Source organism: Canis lupus, chromosome 1 (genome assembly GCF_048164855.1).
Source record: "Canis lupus baileyi chromosome 1, mCanLup2.hap1, whole genome shotgun sequence".
Taxonomy (NCBI): Eukaryota; Metazoa; Chordata; class Mammalia; order Carnivora; family Canidae; genus Canis; species Canis lupus.
This window is the reverse complement of record NC_132838.1, coordinates 54,951,017-54,961,164: the sequence shown is the minus strand read 5'-3', so window position 1 is coordinate 54,961,164 and position 10,148 is coordinate 54,951,017.

The following is a 10,148-nucleotide window of genomic DNA, read 5'->3' as shown; positions in this document are numbered from 1 at the left end:
GTTCTGCTGTAGTGCCATCTCCTTGGGAAAGCTCACCCTTACTCTCCTATTATCTTTTTATCCTCCTGTATTTGTTTTCTCCCCAAAGCGTAGATTACCTTCTTAAAAAAAAAAAAGATTGATTTATTTATTTAATGATAGACAGAGAGAGAGAGAGAGAGAGAGAGAGAGAGAGAGGCAGAGACACAGGAGGAGGGAGAAGCAGGCTCCATGCCGGGAGCCCGACTCGGGACTCGATCCCGGGACTCCAGGATCGCACCCTGGGCCAAAGGCAGGCGCCAAACTGCTGAGCCACCCAGGGATCCCCCTGTAGATTACCTTCTTAAAAAAAAAAAGGGATTTTATTTATTCATTCATGAGAGACACAGAGAAGCAGAGATACAGGCAGAGGGAGAAGCAGGCTCCTTGAAGGGAGCCCGATGCGGGACTCGATCCCAGGACCCCAGGATCACAACCTGAGCTGAAGGCAGACGCTCAATCACTGAGCCATCCAGGCATCCCCATAGATCACCTTTTACCATAATGCCTATTTTTCTCATTTATTATCCTTGATTATATGTCCCTTAGCCAATAGCCAAGTGTAGGAATTATCTTTATTTTGTTCATGGGTGTATCTCATGCACCTAGAAGGGCGCCTGGAATGTAGCTACCTCACACATTTGTTCAGTGAAGGTGTGTGCTAATTACTTATTTAATTCATTTCACTCTTTCTCCAAATGGAATCCTTTGCCAAATACATATATACTGTCAGTGTGGAGAACTAATAACGGTAAAGTGACAGTGACCTTTGGACTTGAGCAGGGAGGCCCAGCACCCTGCTCCTTCATCCTCACAGTATTCCCTGGAGACCTCTTCCCAGATCTAGGTTCTGTAGAATGTGGTTGGAAATCACTGGCCTGTCTGTACTTAACCTGAGAGTTGTTTGTTTGTTTTAATATAAGCTAACATACATCGCAGCCACTTGTGAAGCCTTTACACCAAGCTAGTCCTTTCTCCAGTGAACTCGGTGCTCCACACAGGGATGTATACTCTTGCTCCCACAGATCTTGCTAGCTGGAGGAGAGCTGGGAAGCAAGGCCATGGACAGTAAAAGCTGTTGGTGTTAAGCCCCATCTGGAGTCACTAGGACCTAAAGACCCCCAGGACGCTCCTCTCCCTCTCTTCCTCCACCTCTGGCCTCTTTACATATTCCTAGGTGGTCGGAGAGGCCGGCTTCTGCCAGCAGGTCCACCTCTTCATCACCTCTAAGGTACCTGCCCCAAGATTAGCATGTTCTTGGGGCTGCTCATGCTGACCTGGTTTTTCTTGAGGCTGCTAGAGCCATTCCGCATGCAACGCTGCAATGCCAGGCAGTGTTAAAACTCTGGATTTCTTCCCTCTGCTACTCTTAGCTGCATGCATCTTTTGAGAAACTCGGGACTAGGTCCTCACGTACTGAAGCAGAGGCCATCCAAGTGTTACAACTCCCCAAAGCATCCATTAAAGCTCAAATTGTGTGCTGTGCTGCAGCCCCCACCCCTGGCATCAGGGAACATGATCTTATTTGGAAATAGAGTCTTTGCAGATGTATCAAGCTAAGATGAGGTCATTTGGGGGTCTCGATCCAATACGAACGGTGTCCTTATAAGAAAAGCAAAAGACAACACAGACAAGGCGGTGTGACAGCAGAGGCAAAAATCAGAGTGACACAGCAATGAGCCAGGGATCCACAGCTGGCCCCAGGAGCTGGAAGAGGCAGGGAAGGATTCTATCCTGTCTCGGAGAGTGTGCAGCCATGTGCTCACCTTGATTTTGGAATTCCAGCCTCTAGAACTGTGAGGGTAAGTGTTTAGCCAGTTTGTGGGACTCCATACACATCACGGCAGCCCTAACAGGGTTCATTCCCCGCCACCTGTTAATGCTTCCCAAGAGAGAACCCATAGAGAGAACTCTATGGCTTTCTTGCCATAGAGTGATTTCCCCACCTTCCTGTCTCATCCCTGGAGACTTTCTTGAGGTTCCAGGAAATCTCTGCTGCTCTTGTTATTCAAGAGCAGGAATCCTGGGGTATCTGAGCCCAGTGACCAGTTCTCACAGTAGAATGTGTGATTTTTTCCAGAACCCCGCAGTGTGCAAGGCAGAGAGGCTCCCCGCAGCTTGCCCTTGCAGGTGAGTGTTCCCCCTCGGTTACCTTACAATCTGCACAAACTAGATCCATACAAGTGATGGCCGGCCCACCCATGACTCTGGCTGGGCTTACCCCCACACAAGGAGATACTTTCGAGAGCAAGTGTAATCACACCGAAATCTCAGTAGTGAAGCCCTGTAAAAGTGAAGTCAGAGGAAAAAGAATGTCATTTAAAATTATGTTCTTCCTTAAAATTTTAAACAATGATATATAAAGAGAAGAGAGGCAGTGGCATCAGGAGATTTATGTCTTCTAGTGAAGAAACACGGGCACAGCTCCACAGAGCTCAACGTGACTCTCCATTTAGCAAAAACCTCTTCAGACCCGCAATCTGTTTTTACTGTGTCAACCTTTCATACCAGGAAGAGCATTTTTTAAAAAAACAATCTCCAAATCCTTTCATGTTTCCATTGCTTTTTTTTTCCCCCTCCTCCTAGCCTTTCCTTTCAATTAGTAAAATTAAACTATATCAAGACTATCCAGCCCCAGCCGAGGGAGGGCCAGGAGTTTCTCCCCAGCGGTGCATGCGCAGGACTGCAGCCTCCCGGGAGCCGCAGTGGCTTTGATTGATCACCGCGGAACAAAGCACGAGGTGCAGACGTCAGAGCGGCTACACCAGACTTCCTCACGCACAAATTACATCTTCTGCTCGCGTGTTCCCTCCCTCCGCACACTGAGGAGTGTGGAAAAAACGAAGATGTGTACTGTGTGCTGAAAAATCTTCTAAGACACATGCATTTAAGAAGAAATTGTAGGCAGTAGGTGTTTTCCAGCCTCAGTCCTTCTACAGGGTTACTGTAGGTTTTTGTGAGCGCGTCTGTGCAGAGGGTGTGCGTACACACACACATGCGCGTGCACACACACACAGTCCAGTCCCCAGAAGGGAAAGGATGGGAGAGGACACATTCAACTTCTCACTTTAGGACGCACACCAAGGCAGTCCTCATTCCGGAGGTTCCCTCCCCTGTGGCCTATTGTTGACTGCGCCCCTCCAGTCCCAGCGGTCTGCTTGGATGGGGGGGCTGCCCCTGTGCCTAGATCTCCCCATCAGGTGGGCGTGCAGATCCGCGCAGCACCCCAGAAGCACTCCTCACTCCTCGGAGCCGCAGGGGCGGGAGCCGCAGGCGCGGAGCCAGCCGCTGGCAGGCGCCTCCCACCGCTTCCAGCCCTTAGGGGATGTCAGTGCTTCACCCACTCTGGGGGTCCTTACCTGATCCACTGCCTCCTCTCCAAACCGGGTCCTACTCCTTGTTCTCCCCACTGATAACCATTGACATCTGTATCTTTACATATTTGCAAAATGTATCAGTTCTCTCTTTGGGTTGCAAAAAGTGAGCTCAGAATTATCTGGTAGCATTCAGGATGTTTGCCCAATTTGGCGTAAAATAACGTTTTGCAATAAGAACAATTTGGACTTATTTTATGCCCTATGCACACTGCCTAAAATGGGATCTTCCACTGATGTCTATCAATCAGCCTGTTAATACAGATTTTATTTATTGCCCCAGTTTACGTTTGCAGTTATCATACATGTCAGAATATTGGCTTAGACAGGAAATTACTGTGGTTATATTTGAAACGGTGTCCTAAGGCTACAATGCCCTCATGCCCATTTCTTTTGTTGTGGTAGTGCACCCCAAAATAACTGGATGCCACATTTACTATAAAAGACGTCATCCTGCGCATCAGTGGGCACAACCCTGATGACGCACAGGAACGAAGCTCTGAATACTCATTTCTCTTTTCCATGTCTCCCTCCTTGGGCCCTCCTGAGCCCTCTGTTCATGCCTTGCTCCGACACTGCTCTTATCTATCCCTGCGGGAGTGCAAGAATGTGGGGGAATTCAGGAGTTGATGTGATCACTCTGTAAAGTATATCACCTGCTTCCCTTAGCTGGCAATAGTCCATGTATTGACTCCAGTGGAGGAAGCTCACCGACAAGGAGAGAGCTTGTCCCACGGTAAAAAATGCAGCCAGAACTGATGGTGTGGCTGCAGCCATCCACCTGAATACACTGGTCCTCCTCATGGCCCAGGCAAGCACACAGCCTGCTCCCCTTTCGCAGTGTGCAGCTTGGGGCTCCGGCTCCAGATAGAGCTGGAGATTAGAAAGGTCTTGAATTGGAAAGGACAGACACAACCACTTATCTGCTGGGTGTTATTTATGGCCTTTGGAGAAGTTTTGAGGACTGGAGGCCACAGGGGGAGAAAAGAGATTTAAAATGATTATGAATTTACAAAAAATCAGGCCACGGTCTTTGTAGCTTCTTTATTCCCGGGGTGCTGTGCTCTGGGGACCCACTTTTAGTTGAAGGCGGTGTGCTCTGCGAAATTGCCATGTGACCCCGCTGAGGCCTTACAGAGAAGTTCCTGGAGAAGGGCTATGGGGGAAGGCCCTGAGACCAGGTTTCCGAGGGCTCAGTTGACCAGCTTGCTGACCCCTGCAGATTCTGTGTGGATGACCCGCCCGAAAATATGTGGCTGCTCCCAAGGGGAGGTTTCAGGGACGTGGGACATGTTTGTGTGTCCACTTCGGCGCTGGGACACCCTCCCCAGGTTCCCTCCCCCACAGCTTGATCCCTGGGCCTCCCTGGGAATTTGCAGGGCCTGTCACCAGTGGTTGAGCCTCTGAGGAATTTTAGGAACTGGGATCCTGGGACATTCCCTCTGGGAGCCCACGTGCGCCTCCCACCTCCCAGCAACAAGGAGCGCTAACCGACTGGCTTGTTTGAGGACAGGCATTAATTAGATATACCAGGGCCTGTTTATCTTATTAGAAACCTGCGTGCACTGGGCATTAGCATGCAGAAGCACGCAGGATCCCTGCCACCCCAGACTGCCTCTGCTGCTGACGCATTTGCGCCTTGATTTGCATTCATAGCTGGTGCTTTGGTTTGTGTCAATAACACACCCCCACAGAAACCCCCGGGGAGCCGAGGCTAGGCTTTGCACCAACACCCCCCTCCCCCACACCACGTCTGATCCAGTGTGTTGCAGCAGCTTGAACTCTCGGGCCGCGCCCCTGACCATCTCCCCGTTCGCCTGCAGATCCCCTCGGTCGAGGTGTGCCTGGCGCCGGTGGTGCGCGAGGGCCACCTGCCCGGGGCCCACCTGCCCGGGGCCCACCTGCCCGGCCGTGCCAGGGCGCACCGCGTGCTCGGGCATCAGGCGCTGCGGAGGAGGCCGCCGCGGGGAGGGGGAGGGGGCGCTGGGCACGTGCCAGCCGTGTCGGCCCTGCGGCTTGATTTATGGGTCTGATAATAAAAATCCCATTAGGCTCCTCTCATTGAGAAAAAGGAGCAGGAGAAAAAAAAGCTGTGTGTGTCACCGCGCGGCATTGACGCAGGCGGCTCTGACGGCAGCAGCCGCGGGCGGGGGCGCGGGGGGCGCAGGGGCCCCGCGAGGGGCGCGCGAGGGCCGGCCTCCAGGACGCCAAGGCCCCGCCGCCCCCGCCCGCGCCCCTCTGCGCCCCTGCACCCTTGGCCCGCCGCTTCTGTCTCCCCACGCTCCAAACACCCTCCTCTGCCGCACCCCGAGATCCCCCTGCCGCACCCCCTGCCCCTGCACTAATCTGCAGTCCCCTCGTGCCCCTCTAGCAGGACCCTGCCGACCCCCCTAGCATCCTTAGCAACCCCTACCTCTAGCCAGTGAGCGGAGGAGAGGCAGGAGGAAAGGGGAGGGGTGCCCCGCAGTCCCCAGGGGAAAGGTGCTACAGCTGGGGGTGGGGAGGGACCACGTCTTCCAGGCCACATATCTTGGTGCCCGAGCCCCCAGGAGACGCCATCACTGATGCCATCACCCCTGCAGACCCACAGTGCCCCCAGACTCCGTGCCCAGCCACCTCTCCAGCGAGCCTGAGAATCTGCTAGAGTCAGGGTTATTTTTCTGTTAAAAGAAGTCATCAGGACAGGAAAAAACATTAGCGGGTCTGTGCCCTGAGTGTGCAGGTCTGATCCAGGGCCCTGCGCCCGTGTCCACGTGTGTTTCCTCTTGGAGGGCTCGGGGAGGTGGGGTCCAGCGCCCTGGAGAAGCCGCAGTGGCGCCCCCACTGCCCTGCCTGTGTGGGGTGAGGGGCCTCCTAGGTCCCCCGGAAGAGGGGTGTTGGGCAGACGCAGTTGTGTGACCTAAACAAATACTGCTTCTCTATCAGAACTAAACAAGCAAAGGACTGATTGCATAAACATCTGGATTTCCAGACCAGTGGTTTTTTTCACACTCTCCAGAACAGAACAACTTTGGCCGCTTTAGTCCTTTCTAACGTGCTGCCAAATCCATCCTGCGGGATGGGCTTGAACTTGGTAACCACGATTCAGCCGCCGGCTGTAAATTCCGACTCTTCTGCTCTATATCCGCTTGATGTGGTTGACATATTAGCCATCATGTCCTGGTTGGCACGGACCATTGCAGCCCAGGCAGGAGGCAGCGCCCTCATTGGTAGAGAGAGATTTGGAGAAAACCCCTTATGACTTTCTTCTCCTCACTGATAACCTGGAATTATACCTAGAATTGGAAACAAGAGGGTCTGAAGCTTGCATGCCCGTATTCACAGCAACATCAGTCACAATTGCCTAAAGCTGGATGCAGCCCTATGTCCATCAACCCATGAATGGATGAACAAATGTAGAACCACACGAAGGAGTATTATTCAACCATAAAAAGGAATGGAGTTCTGATATGAGCTGTGGCCCGGATGAACCCAGGGGGCGTTATGCTGAGTGAAATAAGCCAGACACAAAAAAGACAAATACTGTGTGTTCCTCTTAGATGAGGTCTCTGAAGTCATCAAATCCACAGAGACAGGAAGTAGATGGTGGAGGAAGGGGAGCTAGTGTTTAACGAAGACAGAGTTTATGTTGGGGATGATGGAAAAAAAATTCTGGGAGTAGACAGTAGTGATGGCTTCACAGTAGTGTGAATGTAGGAGAGAGTTGCCACCGAATTGTACACTTAAAGATGGCTAACGTGGTGTATTTTGTGCTGTATGTATTTACCATAATAAAAACAAACATGAACACATACAGACATAAGTATCTCTTGGAAAGGCTAGCTCTCCCACGAGTTCTCTTCAAACTGCCACCTGCGACAACAGCACCCTGTCGGGCGTGGCATCAGCTGCCACAAACACCCAGGAAACACACCTGTTGCTGCCTTAAAACCAGAATAAAAGCAGATACTAAAAGTCACGAAGGGCTTTCCTTTCATATTTTGCCAAAACGATTGTTACATCTGTTTGAGAATGTTTGGGAGTGAACTAAATTCTTATGCCTCTGGATCTTTCTTTGCTAGTGCTTTGCTGTAGGCAATCTGAGACACACCCTCCTCCCAATAGTACCGCGGACACACATTAATATAATGGATTTTTTGGAGGAAAAATAATTTCCACATCTTTGGTTATTGGTCACCTAAGTGTATTCGTTTCCTACTGCTGCTGACCACAAATTTTGTAGCTTAGAACAACATGTATTTACCATCTTAGAGTTCTGGAGCTCAGAAGTCCAACACAATCTCATGGGGCTACAATCAGCAGAGCTGCCTGTGTCCCTTGTGGGAGCTCTGAGAGACCCATCCCTCCTTTTTCCAGCTTCTAGAGGGGCCTGTCTTCCGGGGCTCTCGGCCCCTTCTCTGTCTCTATGTCAATTCAGCTGAGAGAAGTTCTCTCTTGTTTGTTTGTTTTTAAGATTTTATATATTTATTTGACAACAAGAGAAAGAGAGACAGAGAGAGAGAAAAGGAACAAGAAGAGAGAGCCACAGGCAGAGGCAGAGGGAGAAGCAGGTTCCTCACTGAGCAGGGAGCCTGATGCGGGGCTCGATCCCAGGACCCTGAAATCATGACCTGAGCCGAAGGCAGACACTTAACTGACAGCCACCCAGGCATCCAGAAGAAGTTTTCTTTAAAGGATTCATGTGATCAAATTGGCCTGGCCTACCTAGAACCTTCAGCTTATTCTCCCCATCTCAAGGTCCATCTCTGTGGCTGTCATCACACTGCCAAGTCCCATTGGCCATGTCAGGTGCCACAGTCACACGTTCTGGGTACCAGGCTGAGGACATCCTTGGGGCCATGATTCTGCAGACCACACTAAGGCACCTGTTTGGGTTCATGACTTTATATAAGGGGATATTGCTCTGGGTGAGCTCGGAGGCACCAAACCAGCTTGCTCTCCGCTTACAAATCCGGGGTCGGTGGGGGACAAATTCACTGAGGTTCTCCTGTATGATTGCTTTCTCAGCAGCTTCATGCCTGTCTCGGAGTCTGGGATGCTGGTTCTGGTATCCCCATTTCCCCGAGCCAGGTATTCTCTTTGTCTCCTGCCTCAAAGGTGCCACTCCTCGGAGGAGGGGCAGTCTTGCCTGGGAGTTCCTCTTTGCGGTGGAGACCCCAGGCACCCTGCACCTTATACAGTGAGGGGTGGGTGGGTGGCCTGTGCTGCGGGGCTGGCCATGCCAGCTAGGCTTCTATCCGGAGCACCGCTGACCACCTGGAACACCGCTGACCACCCAGAGACCTGCAGGTGGACACGGCGGCCAATCTTGCTGCTACGGGTACCTCGTGGAGGTGGGTGATGCTGGCCTGGCTCCTTCTGTGCCCTTATTGACCAGCGCAGGAGGCCCTGCTGCCGTGACAATAAAGTGAGCCAGGGCTAAGGCACTGGCTGCAGGGAGCTGTCAGCCTGGAGCGGCTCTCTTGTGTGCCTGGCCCAGGGACACATGTCACATCACTGCTCCAGACAGACAGCTCTTCCCACGGTGGCCACTGCTAGCTGCTGGAGTCTGGGAAACAGAGACCCCTGTGCCAGCTGTAAGTTTTCTCCCGGGGCCAAAGGGGCAATGGGGTGCTGTGGCCCAGGTCTGGGGCTCCCTTGGCCTCCCCTTGGTGGCTGGCCCTACTGGTCCCAGCTGCACCCTGGGCCTGGTTCCCCCACACAGTCCAGCTGTTTCCTTGGCATCCTTGTTGGCTTCACCTCTCAGTGGTTCTCGCGGTCTCTTCCTCTGAGGGCAGCCCTCATGGAATCATTTTTAAAAATGTTTTTTTCTTGTTTTGCAGGCTTTGGTGCAATGTGGGGAGACCACAACATCTTCTCAGTTTGTTCTTTACACACTTGTGATCTTGAGCTGGTTCCGTGGGTAGGTGAGAGGGCCATGCTGGATCCCGGGAGAAAAGACAGATCGCTTAATGCTGTCACCTTCTGCCTCAAACCCTTTTGGTGCCCATCTGCTGCCTTAGGATGGGACCTAACTGAGCACCCATCACCGTGGCTTTCCCACCTTCCAGAACTCTTGCTCCTGGTTAGTGCCCGCTCTGTTTTGAGGCCCTACTGGAAATACCACTTCCCATTTTCCATCCCATCCCCAAACACACAACTTGGCTGGGATCTATGGCTGCACGCGGTGACTTTTCCTCCAAAGCTCACAGGACAAACTGCACTTACCCAGCGACATACGTCCCGTCTCACCAGTCCAGTGAACGCCTCTGGGTGCTGACCTCTCTCTACCCAGTGCATGGTGACATGTTTTCTCTGAATAAACAAAGAAACGCAAGGGATGGTTGGTGGCTAGGCTGAGCTGGGACCCTGGCTGATGCTCATCTACAAACTCTCCCTTGCCAGCAACAGCCCTTGCAAGCTTGAGGGATGTGAGCGAGGGTCAGCCCCCCCAACCCTGTTCCAAAAGGCCGGCAAAATCTCCAGTCAAGCTTCTGCTTCTCTGTTTGCTTTCTCATGTCTCTTCCCACATGCTCCGTGGTTCCCATTTCTGTCACCTGTGAACTCTGCTAATTGTACCGTTTCCTTTTAACAATGACTTGCAGTGGAAATATTTTGTTAGCAATTTTCAGCATGTGTTTAAGCTGAATGTATCTCAAGATACAAAAGACAATTGGCAGACAGGAGCAACTTTTTTTTGAAGGGACCTTGATATATTTGAAATAAATTAAAGATGTGTATTGCCATCCTTACTTGATTTGTGTAGAATTTCCCTAG